Source organism: Eriocheir sinensis, unplaced genomic scaffold (assembly GCF_024679095.1).
Source record: "Eriocheir sinensis breed Jianghai 21 unplaced genomic scaffold, ASM2467909v1 Scaffold313, whole genome shotgun sequence".
NCBI lineage: Eukaryota > Metazoa > Arthropoda > Malacostraca > Decapoda > Varunidae > Eriocheir > Eriocheir sinensis.
Window position 1 is genome coordinate 215,001 of NW_026111625.1, and position 19,148 is coordinate 234,148.

A 19,148-nucleotide genomic window follows, 5' to 3' on the forward strand; every position below is an offset into this window, starting at 1 on the left:
CTCACCCACGCCCTCTTCACGCCTCCCATGCCATCGCACGCCCCCTCCTGACCTTCCTCGACACCCGTGGCAGTAAGTGGAGAGAAAAAAGAAGAAAAAAGAAAACAAAGAAAAGTCGTCTCATATACCGATAAAAACTAGTTTCCTCTTTTTCTTCTACGTTTTATTTTTCCTTCACTTTTTTGGGGGTCCGGGAAAGTGAGATTGTGTGGCTACCTTGCTTTGATTTCACCTTTTTTGTGGTTTTGCTTTTCTCTTTTATATATTTCTCTGTCTGTCTGTCTGTCTGTCTTACTTCCTCTCTACACTTGTCTAGCTTCTTGCCTTGAACTTTCGTAACCTTTCCTTCTTCGTCCATCTGTTTCTCTTTCGTCCCTCTTCCCCTTCTTCCTCTCCCTTTTCCTCTCCTTCTCTCCTTTCTCCTCCCTTACTCTCCTTTACCTTTTCCGTTCATCTGTTTCTCTCTCGACCCTTTCCCCTTCTGCTTCTCCCTTTCCCTTCCCTTTTTTTCTTCCTCTACCTTCTTCTAGCCTTCTCCTCTTCTTCCTTTCCCTTTTCCTCCCCTTCTCTCTTTCCTTCCTCTCCCTTCCCCTTCCTCTCCTTTTCCTTCTGCGTTCATCTTTTTCTCTTTCAACCCTCTTCCTCTCCTTCTTCTTTTCCCTTTTCCTCCCCTTCTCTTCTTCCTTTCTTCTTCTACCCTTCTCCTCTTCTTCCTTTCCCTTTTCCTCCCCTTCTCTCTTTCCTTCCTCTCCCTTCCCCTTCCTCTCCTTTTCCTTCTGCGTTCATCTTTTTCTCTTTCAACCCTCTTCCTTTCCTTCTTCTTTTCCCTTTTCCTCCCCTTCTCTTCTTCCTTTCTTCTTCTACCCTTCTCCTCTTCTTCCTTTCCCTTTTCCTCCCCTTCTCTCTTTCCTTCCTCTCCCTTCCCCTTCCTCTCCTTTTCCTTCTGCGTTAATCTTTTTCTCTTTCAACGCTCTTCCTCTTCTTCTTTTCCCTTTTCCTCCCCTTCTCTTCTTCCTCTCCCTTCTCCTTACTTTCGTATATTTGCTCCAATACTTTTAATCACTTTTCTTTCGTTATTTTAAATTCTCTCCGTGTATCGTGTGCTCATGTATAGTTATCTTTTCCTCTTTCCTCCTGGTGCTCCTTTTTCGTCTGTTTATTCTTTTTGTTTTCTCTTCCTCTTCTTTATTATTGTAAACTATTTAAATTCTTCTCCTAGCTGTATTAATTTTCTTCACTTCATATCACCTTTCTTTCATTATTGCTCTCTTTCTTCTTCTCCTCCTCCTTCTCTTCCTCTTCCGCCTCCTCCCCCTCATCATCACCAGTATGCTTTCTTTTTCAGTTATTGCTCTCTTCCTCCTCCTTCTCGTCCTTCTCTTCCTCTTTCACTTCTCATCCTAAACGTGCTTTCCTTTTCCGTCTCATGCCTCCTCCTCCTCCTCCTCCTATTCCTCCTCTTGCATATCCAGCACGTTTTCCTTCCTCCAGTATCAATTTTCTTCTCCTCGTTTCACCTTTCTCCCTTATCCCCCTCCTCCTCCTCCTCCTCCTCCTCTACCTCCTCAGTATTCTCTCTTTATCCGTTTCTTTCCTTTCCTCCTCCTCCTGCTCTTCCTCTGTAACAAATCCAGCACCATCACTACCACCTCCTCCTCGTCCTCCTCCTTCTCTAATTCTCCTGTATCACGTCCACCCAACCAACACTTCTTTAATAATGCATAGAGGCCCCAAAGTTACTGTTCCGCTTCCTCGCAGTCACCTTCCACCTTTCTGTGACCCGTGCGCCGCCAGCAGGTCACTAGAGAACCACAAACACGCCGACCAAGAGCAGAGTCCAAGGTGAGGTGATGTAAGAGAGGAGAGGAGTAGGTGGAGAGGTGTAGGTGGACAGTAGAGTAGAGTAGAGTAGAGTAGAGTAGAGGAAAGGAGAGGAGAGGAAAGTAAAGGAAGGGATAGGAATAGAAAAGAATGGAATGGAAAGGAGAGAAAGGGAAATGAAAGGAGAGGAAAAAAAACGAAAGGATAATAAATAGAGGAGAGAAGAGGAGAAGAGAGGAGAGGTGATGACGGGAGTAACACTTTAAAAAAGAATACTATAAAAGAGAGATCCATGCGAGCCGTCTCCTCCTCCTCCTCCTCCTCCTCCTCCTCTTCCTCTTCCTCTTCATTCTCTTTCTCCTCCTCCTCCTCCTCTTCTTTCTCCTCTTTCTCCTCTCTAATTCTCATTCTTCCGCCTCGTCCTCTCCATCTCTCACTCTTCCTCCTCCTCCTCTTTCTCAACATCTCTCACTCTTTATCCACATCCTCTCCACTACGCACTCTTCCTCCTCCTTTTCCTAACCCTCCAACTCTTCACCACCTCTCTCCACCTTCACATTCTCCTCCCCTACCTCTCTCTAGCCCCTAATCCTACACCTTAGCACGAGTTACCAGATCCTGTCCTTGCCTAACAGCCCTCAACAGCCCATCACTACCTTCCCCTCAACCACAGCTAGCACCCAAGAGGCACTGTAGTCCCCCTCGTGCCACGCAAAAGGGTGCCACGCAAGGCCTCAATCTCGTCCTTCCTTCGTCAGCTCATGCATATGCTCTTAGTCAAGGATGCTGGTGTTGTTGTTTCAGGATTTGTAACAACGGGTCCTCCTGCTTATATTAACGTCGCTGCTTCTATTGGATTGGTACTAATGATTCTGGTGCTGCTGTTTTTGGTTCTCTATTGCGTTCTACCCTCCTCCTCCTCCTCCTTCTTCTACTATTTCTCCTCTTTTACCTCCTTCTCCTGTTCCTTCTTCTGTTTCTCCTCCGCCTCAGTAACAAAACAACAGTAACTCAACGAAAAATAAATCCTTGTGACTCAATGGAATTAGTATTATTATAAGTAGCAGGAGCAATAGTGACAGAAACAACAACGATATGGTAAAAAAAATTAATAATGGCAAAAATAAATAATGAATAAATGGGACACACTCACAACAGCATAAACGGTCAAGCAAACAAACAACAGCACTACGAATATTTCAATAAAACGAAATAATACTAAAAAAAAAGGGTTTCGCCATAACAACTGAGTAGGTAAAGGAAGCTGATACGCTCATAAAGGGAACAACAAAACGCTCGTAAACTTCAAGACATTCCAGAGTTTCCCAAGCATGTGCACATTACTCCTCCTTCCCCTTCCCCCCGCCTTCAGCCTTCCTCTCTCTGTATTGTCTTGCGTCTCGGCTCTTCGTCTTGTCATCGTCTTGTGTTTGCGTCCTTTGCTTTCGTCTGTGTATGTCTGTATGTGTGTGTATGTGTATGTGTGTGTATGTGTGTGTGTGTGTGTTTCTCGTGTTCGACTTGTATCCGTCCTGTGCCTGCCTCATTTCATTGTCTTCGTCGTGTACATATATTAGCCTTCTGTCTTCTTACTTTGTCTTTTTTTCTATCTTCGGTTTGTTGTCAGGCGGCTTCGAGCACTGAGTCATGCATGCGCCACTCTCTTTCTCTGATTCAAGACGCCCAACTGATTAATAAAGGAGACTATAGAACATACACCTAGTTTGCTGTTTCCCCTCCGTAATGAGAGATAAAAAGAGGGAACCTGGTGACTATGGGAGAGGAGAGAGCATGGGTGAGCAAGATCGGAACTCGTGTGGGTTGTCGTGGCAAGGGCAAGGTGAAGGCAGCGGGGGGTGTCGCAACAGCCTCGCCGCCAGGAGAATGCCGACCCTCTGAGGCATTTCCTGGGTCACTTCGGAGCTCAGGCCACGCCCACCAGTCCTTTCAGCTCGTATAGGAGAGGCAGGAGAGGTGGGGGATGGGATGGAGGTGGGGATAGCGTCCGCCTCCTGGCCCTCCTCCTCCTGCGCACCAGATTTCTCCTTCACGGGTTCAACAGAGAGTGTGACTGCTCGGTATTTTCAGGCGCTTTCGGCTCTTACATCTATTTCCAAAGGTCGAAAAGGAGATGAATCGGGTTTTAATGAGTGTTTTCTTTTAGTTAGGTGTTCTCAGACGCTTTCGGCTCTCACATCATCTACTTTCAAAGGCCGAAGAGATCAGTCTGGTTCTAATGAGCGTTTTTTTGGGGTTCATGTTACAGAAGAAGGATCGAACAACCAACAGGGTCATTAAACTACCCCTGGAAATGACTGACCCAAACTCTTATGAAAGTCTTGTTAAATATACGAGCTTGGACGCCGAAATGTTTAACTAAAAATATGACCCTATTACTGCTTGGGGTTTTGTTCAGTTCAGTTCAGTTGATGGGGGGATATATAGCCTTTTTTAACGGCACATCTGTCACTAGTATATTCTTTTCACTGTGGGTACTGCTTTTGTTTTTTGATTTCTCTTATTTTCTATCCAAGATTTCTTACAACAGTTCTTTCTTATGCTCAGTGTTTTCTTTACTGAATAAAAACTTTCCCATGATATCATTTGGGTTATCCTATGCAGTCGCCGCTATCGCTGTTTACTACGTGCACACCGCAGTTCACTTATTCTCAATGTTTTATTTACTGAATACGGACTTTCCTGTGATATCATTTGGGTTATTCTCATCTGGTTGCTGTAGTTCTATGCAGTCGCCGGTACGCTGTATATGTGTACACGGCAGTTCATTTTACCCTCAACTTCATCGCTCATTACCCGCCCTACGCCCGAGGAATATTGAGTGCGAGGCGGCTGCGAGGACCAACACGCCGCAAAGAAGCTCGTGTAAAACCAGGACCAATTAGGTTTACGATAGTACCTCATGCAAACACCTCTTGAATATGCATCGTCCCCAACCCACCCTCCTAACCCAACCTTCGCCTCGGCCAGCCTGCAAGTAAACACAACAACAGCAGCAAGGGCGCAGGACAAGTCGATTCGGTATAAGCGCCTCGTACAAGTGTCCTCCCTTTGTTGCTTGTCGGGTTGGGTGAGTGAACGACTTCGTGGTGGCGCTGCTGGCATGGCGTGGTGACAGATGACAACGGGGGGATTATAAGGGGTACTAGAGAGCTGACAATGAGTACTAGCGTTTACATCGGAGCACTAGAGAGCTGACAACAGAGATTCTTGACGTGAGGGCATCATAAGGGGTACTAGAGAGCTTACAATAGAGTACCAGAGAGCTGAAAATGAAGTCCTAGAGAGCTTACAACAGAGATCCTGGACGTGGGGGCATTTTAATGGGTACTAGTGAGCTTACAATAGAGTACCAGAAAGCTGAAAATGAAGTACTAGAGGACTTACGTGGGAGTATTATCAGTTGTACCAGAAAAAAGATTAATCCTTGTAGTAGCAAAAAGTAAAGTCAGGGGTATATGTTAAGCTGCGCGTGGCCTTGGTGCTCATCTCCGTCAAGGCAACCGAATCCGTGTAAGCAGTTCTTGCAAGGGACGTAGGACGAAGGTAATAAGGTAGCAACTGTATCTCTTTAAACAGGTGTAGTGGGGCGCTGGGCTGCCTGGACCGGACTTTAAAACGTGCTGAGGTCTGGAAAAGGTTAAAGTTACGGCCTAGACTAGAGCATCTACCAGATTTATGTCTTCGTGTTAGGGATTAATGAAAGTAAGGTGTGTTTAGGGGTAGAGATATGGATGATAGTGATTATTGGAGCGTTTGTCTAGAGAAATGGAAAGAGCGCGTGTCTAACGGGGAAAGGAAAGGGAGAAAAGAGGAAATGTCAATGAAGGAAAGCGAGGGAGGGAGGGAAGGAAGGCAGGAGTGGAGGCAGCAGAGTGAGGTATACTTGTAGGAACGTGATCGATCCTCCCTTAATGCCTAGTCATCGAACACGGACTATTAATGAAGAATGACTAACAAATTACTATACCTGCCCAAAGAGTATAAATGGCTCGCCTTCGACTATCTTTATTTACTAACACGAACCAAAGAAATTTCAAACAGAATATATAAAGCCACCTCAAAGAATAATAGTAAATAGCTGTGGTGGGGCGACCTTGGCTGCCGATGAAACAAAGCCGCGATAAGGACAGCAGAGGAGTGAGGTGTGAGATACGCTGAGTGTTCTTGTATATTTAATGGATTCCTGGATTTGACCTTGAGCTGGCAAGGCTGGGAATAAGGCAGGGTCTCTTGGGAGCTATGAATAATTCTGCTCTGTTGCGCCGTGCGGGTAGTGACTGGAGGGAGAGGGGGCTGGGTATCGAGGGGGGGGCTGGGTATGGGAGGGGAGGCTGGCGACCGGTTGAGCGGGGCCCCACACGCTGCCAGGCCGGCCCAGCACAGGGCGCACCGCCGCGGGGCCTTGCAGCATTTACATAATTTCTGGTGGCCGAGCGTCGAGTGGGTGCGAGAGGAGCCATTCTGGTGAATCTGGGACTACGCCGCGCTGCACCTCTCACTAAAATAATCCTAAACCCGTTCACCTTCAAGCGTCGTGGTCACAACATTGGTAAACATTGCCCAAAGAGGAGACGTGAATGAATGATATGAAAGTTGAGGAGTTAATTTTCACACCGTCGGACATGCATCACTCGAGCAGCCCAGACTCCCGGCTCTCAACCTTCATTCATGTTGCGGCGGCCTCCGTTTAGGTTTTTCTGTCCCTCCACACCAGCAACAATTACTCCCTCGCTCTTGTCTCACGGCCACGGAGCCTCGCCCACGCAGGTTCCTCATTCCAGAACGAGGGGCTCGGTGCCTCCAGGTGGAGCATTTTATGGGCATAAGTCAGAAGACACGCTCCGAGAATTTCCTGCCCGGCGCTGCGGGTCCGGGAGGAAGGCGGCGCCCCGAACATGCTCGTCGAGGAGTTACGCCGATGACACGAGGCATCTGTTCCTGCCATGCCGGCCTGCGACCTGACACATGGGTCCATATTTTATTGCTGCCGCGGCATGCATCGATCATTCCGCTGTGATAAAACAAACAAACAAGCGCGCGCGCACACACACACACACACACAGCTCCAGTTGGCAGTGGTTGATCACTCAGCTTGTCACCAAGGCAGGCTGGGGCTCACGCCTTGCTCAGATTTTTTTTTACGCTGTCAAGAATCGATTATTTCCATAGATCGGCTAATGAGACCCAAAGCTTTTTCCGATCACGAGTCCACTACGTGATCGATGTGAGTGAATCTTGCACACACACACACACACACACACACACACACACACACACACACACACACACCGGCAGAAAACAAGGTTCGACCTTGAAATTTATTACTGATTAAATGCACCAATGCACCGATTATCTTGTTTTGGAGTCGCGAATGTTGCCTCCGAAAACCCGTTTACATGAACACCGAAAACACAGCATATTAGCGGCTTCCCGAGTGTCCGCTTCATGTACCACTTTCCCCAGAAGCACAAGAATCGCACTTACTTCAAAGCACAGATGCCACACGATGGGTGAAGGGCCGCATCACGACAAACTGCGATGACTGACAAACAATGATTGGCCGCCGCTGCTGTTCCTGTCACTTCACTAATCCTCTTGACAGCCAGCCCGAGTCCAGGCTGTCGTCCTACAGGTTAAAGGCCGCCCTCACCAGCTGCCGGGGCACTCATTCCCTCGGTTCACGGCACAACGTCGGTAATCAAGGAATAATGCACCAAAAACAGCAGTGCTCGCGGCGACACTCAGGCCATCCATGTTCGGCTCGCACCGCGCATGCGCACCTCGGGGCTCCGCCAGTGTTACCAGGAAAGAGACCCACTGTTATCATCAGTAGTATACAAAGTATTTCTTATGAATATCTAATAATAACATTCAAGACTACTGCCGAGAATACCCTGAAAGACAGGAACTTGATATATTTGATTTCAACCCAAATATACTTAGTTTTGCCTCGGATCGAATCAGTCTCATGAGCTGCTTCGCTTCGAATATCTAACTCGGACTCAAATATTTTAAAATTAGAGGGCCTTGTGAAGGTATTCCGTGTTCTTTGTCTGATAATGACACTGAGAGAGTGGGAAAGGAAGGGACGAGGAGCGGGAGGGAGGGAGGACTGAAGGGAAGGAATGGCGGGCGGGCGGGAGGAAAGGAGGAGACGAGGAGGAGGGTTCATCGAGTGCCAGATGACGCGGTTCGGACGCCACAACAAAGGAAGTCCCCGGCCGGGCGGCTTCACCTCGGGGAACAGATCCAATTATTGCCTCCCTTTATCTCATTTCTCCCTTGACGTTACCAAGCGAGAACAGGACGGTGCGGCACGCTATACACAGGGACAATTTACCTTATGCTATTCGTCTTCCTTAATGTTATCCCGTCATGTAACGTTACTCTAATGCTGCATAATTTTGTAGCTAATTATGGACTTAAGTGTCCGCTTATTCTACGTACATTTTCATTTCTCCAACAGTTACCTGCTCTCTGTGAAACAACTGCTGGTGTTCCTAACGGGCCGACCAGACAGACCTTGTTCCCGCACTAACACTTCCTCGTGCTGGCTATACTGTGCTTTGAAATGTTTCGCATACACAGGGTTGTGGTCAGTGTGGTAGTTTTTCCCTTGTCATTAGAAAGAGGAGGAGGAGGAGCTTGTTCCAGCACCAACACTACTTCATGCAGGCTATACTGTACTTTCAGAGGGTCCGAATATATAAGGTTGTGGTCAGAATGCTAGTTTTCCTTCTTGTAATCCGTCGCAATTAGAAGAATGAGGAGGAGGAGCTTATTGCCGCACAGACACTTCCTCATGTATGGGTTATATTGTGTTTTAAGAGAGTCCGCATTTACAGGGTTGTAGTCAGAGCCAGAGAGGTAGTTTTCCCCACTGTAATCCTTGGCAATTAGAAGTAGTAATAGCAGTAGAAGTAGGAGGAGGAGGGGGAGCTGGCATCGAGTAGCGGCTGGCCATGTGGTGTCTGGTGTGAGGTTCAAGCCTGTGTCATGCCTGGTCTGGCAGAGTCACGGGTCGAGGAAGGGAGGCAAGGCGCTAACTCCCGCTCTGGATGCCCCGGAGTGAAGGGAGAGATGATCGATGAGTCGCGGCCGGGAGAGCGACGGGAGTATTATTACCTGACGTTATGGGAGCGGCGTCCTCTAGTATCCCACACCTCCCGCCTCACTCATGTCCTCCTCTGCTGTCACTCGGCTGCTACAACGGAAGCTCCACTGCGCTCGGGGGTCTCTCAGAGCTTATATCAGGCTTCTAGTGTGGACCGAAGACTAAAGCACGTATTTCTAAACGTATCGGCGCCTGTGTGAAAAGCCTCTAGTAGAAGCAAGTTGCTGGGATTTCAATGGACTGTTTTGTGATCCTAGTGAAAGTTTTACCGGACTTCTGCATCATAAGCGGAAAAGTCACCGGTCAAAACTAGGCTAGTCTACTCTGAGGCCTTGGAAAATAGCCGCAATAGGATCCCGATACGTTTAGTAAGAATATGGCCCTGAGATCACCTGCTGACAGCCAGTTGAGTAGCGGGGGATGAGCGTCGGCTGGTCGGCTCCGAGGGCTGTGTCGCCGGGTGATGGCCGGGTATTGTGGCGTAGTACCCAAGGGCGACACTTCATGATTAGGCCCAAGATTTGTCCAGTCACTATTGTTCTCTCTCTCTCTCTCTCTCTCTCTCATCGAAACCTTTTCCAACACTGTAGTTTTCGATCTCATTTTCTTTAACTACTCAACCAATATTTTTTTTTTTTACAAACCAGTGATTAACTATTCAACAAGGTGGGATTTCTAATACGTACAGCCTCTATTCCCCCTCTCTATTCACCGATATCACTCTATTTGTTTCTATTTTTATCTAGACTACACATGATTGCCAGACCCACCACCAAGGCCCAGTACTTGCGGTTTCGTCATAACACGGCCAATCGTCAGACGACGCGATGGTTCATAGATTTAAAACAAGATACGAACTCTCGTGGTCGGTACACATGTTGCAGGGAGTCCTTGGCCCGCCACAGGAAGTCGGTAAACCACACCGTGATCATCATTGTGTTCATCTCGATTATAGGAAGGAATTTTAATGAGATAACGATCGCTAAGTGGGTTATTTAAGAGGGTTATTTAAGTGGGTTATTGTACCGTAGCAACTAATAAAACACTCGTAATAACAACATTAACATAAGCAAAACCAGTAACACCAGTAGCAGCAATACCATAAAAAACAACGTCATTTAGTGTTTCCCAGCAATACCTACCCCTCCGATTGTCTTTCAGATGTGGCACTGAAGCTCCCTTTGGTAATTTTAACGCTGCGGTAGAAAGCAAGCCTCCGGGGACGAACCACAACTATCTTAAAATGTCATGTGGTGGCGATGTTGATAGCTCGGTGGGCGGCGGCGTGGGAATATAAACAACGGGAACGGAAGCTCAAGGTTAGAACATAGGAGGGAAATATACTGATAGTTTGAGAATATGAAAAAAAAAAAAAAAATCGAAATCCATGAAACAACTCCCACTCCTCCCGAAGAAAGAAAGGCGTTTTAGTACCTCGAGTCATGGGAGTCATTAGCGTGAAAGGCGAGGAAGAGTGTGATCTGGTGCCACTGTGAGTGTGTGGCGTAGGGCTGCGTGTGCGTGTGGGCGGGAGGCCGGGCAACATCCCTGCTCCCGTCCACCTAGCCACGAGGGAGGGAGAGCTTCCAAACATGGGCACAGTAGTCAGGGGTCTCTGCGGTGGGGACGAGCTACCCTACACACACAAGGTCCCTACACGGCCGTGGGTGTGCTCGGCCGTCATGTCGCCCCCGCCGCCTCGCCCAAGACCTCGCCGCCCACCACCAGCCAGCCCAACAGCTCCTGGTTCTTGCCGCTCTGGAACGGTGCTGCCTCTTTCCTGAAGGTGTTCCTGCTTTTTGTCATTCTTGTGCCGGGGAGTGAAGGGCTGGTACGCCTCTTGTATGCATAATGTGGGCGTTCGGCGGTCGTGGCTTTCCAAACTTGGCCACATCGACAAGATAATGCGACGTGATATAGACTCGTGTGAGACAAACAGGGATTTCAAGAGGATGCAAAATCATAAGCAGCTCTTCAACTGTAAATAATTATATTCTGTGTAATAAAAATGGTAAAAAGTAAGACTAGAACCAACAGCGGAACAAGAAAGGGGAAAGTGTCTTGAAGAAAATACATGATATATACGTGTCACTCTTGAAGGCGAGAGTGTACAGCCTCCCAGAACTCTCGTTGACACTTAATTAGCTTCAGTAGGAAACACGCAGGTAAAAAAAATACTCTAACATTATCTTCTTCAGTATGAAAAACTTATGTATGTACAAAAGTGATCTAACAATATTCTATAATCTCCTATTTAAGTGTGCTATGATAACTAGCTACTTAACATAAATTATCAAGACATAGTATTAGTAGAAATAGTGTTAGTTGTAGTAGTAGTAGTAGTTGTAGTAGTAGTAATAGTAGTAGTAGTAGTAGTAGTAGCAGTGGTAGGAGGAGGAGGAGGAGTGGGAGGAGAAGGAAAAATAAGAGAAATATGAATCATTTACAGATTTTTTGGTTACACATCATATTATACAACTGTCAAGACCGACCATGCAGTGAGGAAAGTGTACAGAAGGGAAAGGAAGCACACAGAACTGACCTTAATTTGCACACACGCACACGCACACGCACGCACACACACACACACACACACACACACACACACACACACAGGCACACGCACACACACACGCACACACACACGCACACACACACACACACACACACAAACACTATACAGGTAAGATCCAACGCTCGAGAACACCTGTGGATCCTCTCGATGGATGGCAGGTGCGTGGTTTGGTCACGGTCGCCGCAGCCCCCTCACTCAAGGACGCCGCCAGCAGCCGCCCCTTGCACGGCCGCCCTTTGGTAAAGCTTCAAACAACACCCCGACGCACGCAAGAGCTCTCCTCCGCTAACTTGTCTGTGTGAACTTCGCTTCTCATAGTTAAGGCACATCACTCGAAGGCACTTTCTTGGGTCAATAGCTAGTCTTACTTCCGCTATCACCGTCACTTTTTCTTTTTCGATGCAGCACTCAGAACATCAGTGTTATTGTCACTATCATAACCGTGAGAAAAGTGAAGTTTGAGTGGCATTCCAGAGTCAAATATATCCGCCTGAGTGACATTGCCCGTCCTCGTTCTTCCAGTTTCCATCGCCTCACCCTGCTCGTTGTGTCACCTGCGTCCTCCTGCTCCGCCTCGACTCTCGTTTTCTTTCAGTCTTCATCCCGGTGATTATCTCTAGCAGGGCCAGCAGGAGGGAGGCGGCGCTCTCAGTGTGCAGGTGAGGGCAGAGGCTCGGCATGGGGTGTGGTGATGGAGACACTCTACTCCATCTTATCCAACTCATCACAGGATTTGGATTTGGAAGATCTGAAATGTAGATAAATAGCACGTTAGAGGAGGTACTATAAAAAAAGGCTGAACCTGTCCTGTGGCTGTCTGTAAAGCTTCAGGGAGAGTCTAATCTGGTGAATGAAAGGAAGAGAGAAAGAAAGAATGAAAGGAATAAAGAAAGAACTGAAGGGAGAATATAATCACGTGAGAGAAAGAATAAAGAAAGAACAAGGAGTCTAATCTCGTGAAAGAAAGAAAGAAAGAACTAAAAGGAAAATCTAATCACTTGAAAGAAAGAAAAAGAAAGAACCGGGAGTCTCATCTCGTGAAAGAAAGAAAGAAAGGATTAAAGTGAGAATCTAATCACGTCAAAGAAAGAAAAACGAAAGAACAGGGAAAATCTAACCAGGTGAAAGAAAGAAAGAAAGACAGAAAGAAGGAAAGAATATCATACGCTTTTACTTGAGTTATATTTAAATTATGCGCATTGGAGGCACAAATAAAAGCTTCATCTGACGGCAAAGTGATGGAGGAGGAAAAAATACACATCGCTGCCTCGCTAGGGAACGCATCACCCCCAGACACTCGCTGGTGGGCAACGCCTGCACGGTGCGGTACTGGGCGCGCTAAAAATAGCCGCAAACGTCACTGATCATTCTTTTATATTTTTTTTCTTCTCCAATATTTCATCCCCTAATTCGCCGCTACGCCTCTCAGGTAAGCATTAATTTGATGGTACGAAAAGATGATTTATTCTTTTCTATTATATTCTATTATCATTCTTGTATTACGAAAAGGGTTAAAGCGAGATGAAATATATGAAACGCAGACTGAAAAATGAGTCTACGTTGAGGGGTGAAAGTCCAAAGAAAGAGAAAGCCCATGAAACACTCCACGAGGAAGACAGACAAACAGACAGGCAGACAGATGGACAGACAGGACAGGTGAAGCAAGAAAAGTGAGACAGTAACATCAACTAAAAAAAATAGTCTGGATTGAGGAAGGAAAACCCGAAGAAAGAGAAAGCTTCATAAAACAGTCCACGATGAAGGTCACATACATACATACATACAGAGAGACAGACAGCCAGGACAGGTGATGAAAGAAAGGTGAGACAGCATGGCGACGAAGGCGATAGACAGACAGACGGGACAGGTGTTGAAAGAAAGGTTAGACAGCAAGGCGACGGGAGGCGAGGGTGTTGATAATCGACGAGTGGAGAGTTGATGAGACACGTCTTGGCCGCCGCCCTGCCTAACCCGAGGTGTGCGCGGCGCCCCCCCTCCCATCACCACCTCCTCCTCCTGCCCCGGCGTGCGTACCCATACTGGCCGTGCCGCGGGCGAGCGAGGTCCCTTTAAAGGTCAACCACTGACTGAGAGTGAAGAAAACCTGGCGGAGATTATTTTTAAAGCGCCAACTCCATTAAACCCGAGTGTGCAAGAAGATTATTCAAGAGGCTTTTTGTGTAAGGAAGAAACAGCGGGAGTGTGAAGGAAAACCGCGTGGTGAGCTAACACGGTAAATTTACTGATTGAGTGAAGAAACCCTGGCGGAGATTATTTTTAAAGCGCTGACTCCATTAAAGCTGAGTGCAAGAGGATTATTCAAGAGGGTTTTTGTGTAAGGAAGAAAACAGCGAGAGTATGAAGGAAAACCACGGGATGCAAATGAAAGACGTAATGAGTTAACGCGGAAAATAAGTCTGACGGAGAGGAGGAATTTTAGGGGTTCTTGTTAGACTTTTTTTATGTTGATGTAAATAAAACAGAAAATAGCGAGTGTGTTAAGGAAAACCGCGGGATGCAAATAAAACACGTGATGGCTTTACACGGAAAATTGTCTGACGGAGAGGATGATTTTTTTTTTATCTCTTGTTTTTGTCAGACGTTCAAGGTTACAGTTTTCTATGTCCCGTTGGCGTGGGCGAGAAGGGAAAGGTCAGGAGTTTTGTAGCAGCTGAGTTTGGAAGGTCTGAACTTCCTGCTGCTGAGGGGCTCGAACGGGAGTGACGTCTAGTGTTCGGGTGGTGAATCCTATTGCCAGCACGGGACAAGGAGGTGAAAAATAACTCCCACTTAAAACAAAGAAAAAGAAACAAATGAAAACGTGGATTTATATGAAGCGAGTTATTGTTGTTTACTATTACTACTACAACAACAACAACAAAAAAACTACCACGACTACTTCTACTACTACCCCCTCCCTCCCCCCGACTACTACTACTATACTGATGACCAACAACACTCAACAGTAACCTATCACAAATGCCCCAAACGCTTGAAGAACTACGACACTAACGATACACACACACACACACACACACACACACACACACACACACACACACTAACGATAAACCCAATACAACAGGGAGGCGGCAGGTTTTCTATGATGAAGACTCGTATCGCATGCATGGAGAGAGACGTTTGAAGACTCTGAGGAGCACTACTAAGGAGCGCTACTACTATTCAGACGACGAGGAGGGGGAGCGTGAGGGATTAGATTATATAGCCGGGCGCCCTTTCTTGGTGGGGGAGAGGCCGCGTGTAAGCTGACGTCCCGCGGCCCTAAAGAGTGACACGTGATGGACACTTTCAAAGCACCGTCTGGACATTCATGGATAAGACACGGAGGCTGTAGCTTTATGGAGGACGTTGAGCTTGTGGTACTCCTCCTCCTCCTCCTCCTCCTCCTACTACTACTACTACTACTACTGATGCTACTCACCTGCTGCTGGAGGTTGTGCGGCGCCCCACGTGCATGATCACCTTCCCTGCGCGGATGGAGCGGAACACGGCGATGGCCTCAGCGTGACTCAGGCCGGAGAGGGAGCGTCCGTTCACCGCCAAGATCTCGTCACCTGCGGAGGACAAGGCACAGCGGGTTAGTTAAGGAAGGAAAGGGATGGGAAGGGAAGGGAAAGGAAGGGATGGGGAGTAAAGGGAAAGGAAGGGAAAGGAAGGGAAGGGAAGGGAAGGGAAGGTAAAGGAAGTATAGGGATGGGGAGGGAAGGTAAAAGAAATAAAGTATGGGGAAGGGAAGGGAAGCAAAGGAAAGGGAAGGGAGAATAATGGGAAGGAAAAGGAAGGGAAGGGAAGTTAAGAAAGAGTGACACAGGCAATTAGCGAGGGAAATGACGTGAGGTGAAGTGAAGTGAAGGAACAAGAGAAAAGATAGACGGATAGATAGGTTGAATCTATCTTAAAAAGAGACCAACAATTATAAATTTTGAAAGAGCTGAATCCATGACAGAATTGATGTACGTATATCTGTCACCTTCTTTTTCCTTAATTCGTCGTCATTTGAGTATGTAAGTGTGTATTGGGAAGGAAAAAAAAACACGTCACTGTGAAAATGAAGAATAGATAGGGTTAAAAACAAAGAGAATCAATAACATAGGAATAAATCACTGTGAGAATCAAGTACTGAGTGGATGAAAAATAGAGAGAATCAATAACAGAGTAAAAAATCAAAAACGTCAAAATGAAGAATAGATAGGGTTAAAAACAAAGAGAATCAATAACATAGGAATAAATCACTGTGAGAATCAAGTACTGAGTGGATGAAAAATAGAGAGAATCAATAACAGAGTAAAAAATTAAGAACAGAGAGAATCAATAGAGAAATGCGTCACTGTGAGAATCAAGAACATAGGAATGTCACTGAGAATCAAAAACAGAAAGAATCAAAACAGAGGATCGAGAACAGAATCAAGAACTGAATCAAGAACAGAGGATCAAGAACAGATAATCAAGAACAGAATCAAGAACAGAGGATCAAGAACAGAATCAAAAACAGAGGATCAAGAACAGAGAATCAAGAACAGAATCAAAAACAGAGGATCAAGAACAGAGAATCAAGAACAGAGGATCAAGAAGAGAATCAAGAACAAAGAATCAAAACAGGATCAAGAACAGAGAATCAAAAACAGAATCAAGAACAGAATCAAGAACAGAATAAAAACAGAGAATCAAAAACAGAATCAAGAACAGAGAGAATCAAAAACAGAATCAAAAACAAAATCAAGAACAGAATAAAAAAACAGAGAGGATCAAGAACATAATAATAAGTCACTGAGAGAATCAAGAACAGAGAGAGAAGTGACAAAACATCATCTCGATTCAAATAAGACCTCAAGGGCGGGAGCAACTCTCGTATACCACTCCTACAATTCTTGCGTCTGGCAGCGGCGAGGTGTGACGCCCGTGTAAACAGGCTCTGTATAATGATATCTACACGTACTTTTGATTGATGTTAGCAGGATCATGATATACGCCCATCTAACAGGGTGCAAATGATAATGATTTCGAGGCTAATATCTACAGGGGTATCAAATTACTCTCAACTCAGTATACTTCTCAAGCGGAAGTAGTTATTCTTCTTTAATTTAGATACTCGTCAATACTGTACACACTAAAGTAAAATCTATACATACAGAATTCATCTTTCGTGTGCAAAATAATGCGGCTATAAACAAATAATTGCCGCATGTCACAGGTTGGGCAGAATTCTATCGGTAATGGTATTTTTTTCCCTCGTTGCGTGATCCAAACCATTAAGTATCTTCCTGCTGGGCTTAGACAGATACATCCTGGAGCGAATGAACCTTCTGGGACACAGTTCTACCTAGCTCTCTCGGTATCGGTTCCTCTGTACATCGCGAAGTTTCATTGCGCCGTGGACAGAGTCAGCGAGATGTTCTACGACCCAAACGCTGCGGGCTCCTGTTACGACTACTCTTAACCTGTCTGCTGCGATTGGCACGGATTTGGTTTTCACTGGTAGCCTGGTAACATATACTTCCATGTCTTTCTCTGCCTCTGTTGTGGATAGTGGAGTGTTTCCCATGTGGTATTGGTATGCTGGATATCCCCTCCCAAGGTGCAGGACTTTACGTTTTTCTTCATTGAATTGTAGCAGTCACTTTTTGTTCCATTCCTGTAGCTTGGTGATGTCTTCTTGTAGGAAATCTGCACTCAAGGGGTTAAAGGCCGCTGAGGAGATGCGTCGACTTGTCATGAGTGTCTTCCTGTTCATGGCCTAGAATCCTTCCAAAACTACCACCAGGGACATGAAAACACCAAAATGGAAACGCCTACAGCTTCTGCGAGAGCCTTTTTAACCCGGTAGGTGCGGGGATCATGTATCTTAAAGGCTCCTCTAAGCGAATTAATGAGAAAAAATCATCACTCACGCAAACCACTTCATAATATATAGTACCAACGCATTTGTTTACGCATCCTCTATTTTGGGGGTTTATATCAAGGTAAAAATTTGGCCCATAGCTGGTACGCGGTAAAGCCACAAATTTGGCCCGTCGCTGCTACCGGGTTAAATGGATCTACTAAGGTTTCGAAGTCTAATTATATGGACCGCTGTTCCCTCCCCCTTGGCACCGGTGTTGATACGAGAAGGTTTACACACATAAAAAAGGAACAGGTAACAGACTCAGTCGACTAATGGCTCTTCTAAAAAAGCGATGAATAGTGAACGAGATAAAAAAAGGCAAGGTAGAGATTCAGGTGCAGAGATTCCAGTTGTTTTGTGGTCTAATGGTGCGTCCAAAAAAGTGACGATAAGTGAACAAACTCGGAAATGCAAGATACAGATTAATTTACAGAGATTCTAGTCGCCTAATGGAAGGAGAGGTCCGTCCAAAAAAGTGAGGATTAGTGAACAAACTCGGAAATGCAAGATACAGATTAATTTACAGAGATTCTAGTCGCCTAATGGAAGGAGAGGTCCGTCCAAAAAAATGAGGATTAGTGAACGAAACCAAAAAGGCAAGATGTAGATTCAGTTACCAGTCGTCTTGTGGAAGTGGCCCTAAAAAAAAAAAGCGAACAAAAGTGAACGAATTCCAAGAGGCGAGATAAAAAAATTCAGCGCCTCAGCGGATGTCTAATCATTACATGGTGAATACATTGTCTGTTTTTTTCTTTCTTTCTTACATCATTAGTGTTTTAAATTACACACCTGCTGCCTTGCTTCTACCTTCTTCCATGTTGTTAGTGGTGGTGCTAAAAGGCTAAACAGAGAGAGTAAAATAATGATGACATGTCTATGAGTAATATCTGTCTCACTATTCTCGTAAAGATTAATTTTCTGGTCTTTTCTGGAGTTTTTTTTATGGGCATCATTTACTTGTTCAGCAATTTTGGGGGACTCCTTTTACGAGCATTCAGGATTCAATTATTTCCTTCCATTTACTTATTGATTTGTTTAACGTTTATTTATTTATTTGCTATTTTCTTTGTTTGTTTCTTACTTTCTTTCTTTCTTTATTTATTTATTTAGAGAGAGGGAGAGAGAGAAAGAGAGAGAGAGGAGGGGGTGAAGGGCGGAGGCTTTCTTCAGCAAAATATCACGGCGTCAAAAAGTCTGGACGTGTACAAGACAAGCGAACCAAGATCAAATCAGTTATACAATATACATACTGAATTCCCCCCCCCCCCCCATCTCTCTCTCTCTCTCTCTCTCTCTCTCTCTCTCAGTAAACAAGTCAGCAACAACAAGCAAACACTCGTCTCACTTCGATGCTTCGCTGGGTGTTTGGGATCAGCCAGCCTCAGCTCCCTCCCTTCCCCCTCCCCCTCCCCAGTCCCCCTTCACCTCCCCAGCCTCCCCCCCTTCCCCCCGCCCCCCCTTGAAGCCCAGACGACCCCTCCCGCGCTCCAGGACTCTCCGTGGCCCAGGGCGGAGGAAAAGCGGTGAGAGGTAAACAAAGGAAGCCTGGAACCCTCCTTTTTGTGGGCAGCAGCAGTTTTCTTCTCCTCCACCCAGCAGCTGCTCCTTCACTTACCCTTTCCTCCTTCTCCTCCTCCTCCTCCTCCTCCTCCTCCTCCTCTTCTTTCCTTTCCCACAATAACTTGTTTTCCACTGCTCCTCTCTCTTCTTTTCGT

At 46.1% G+C, this 19,148-nt stretch overlaps 1 long non-coding RNA gene and 1 pseudogene across 1 annotated transcript in view; both read right to left on the reverse strand.

Annotated features, from left to right (window-relative positions):
- The window catches only part of LOC126991638 (uncharacterized), a 34,403-nt gene extending 26,848 nt beyond the window's left edge, over positions 1–7,555 (reverse strand). The window contains exon 1 of the long non-coding RNA XR_007745720.1: positions 7,327–7,555. This is a non-coding gene — a long non-coding RNA (uncharacterized LOC126991638). The remainder of the gene's footprint in view (positions 1–7,326) is intronic.
- Positions 7,556–10,929: 3,374 nt separating this feature from the next.
- The window catches only part of LOC126991641 (uncharacterized), a 30,473-nt pseudogene continuing 22,254 nt past the window's right edge, over positions 10,930–19,148 (reverse strand).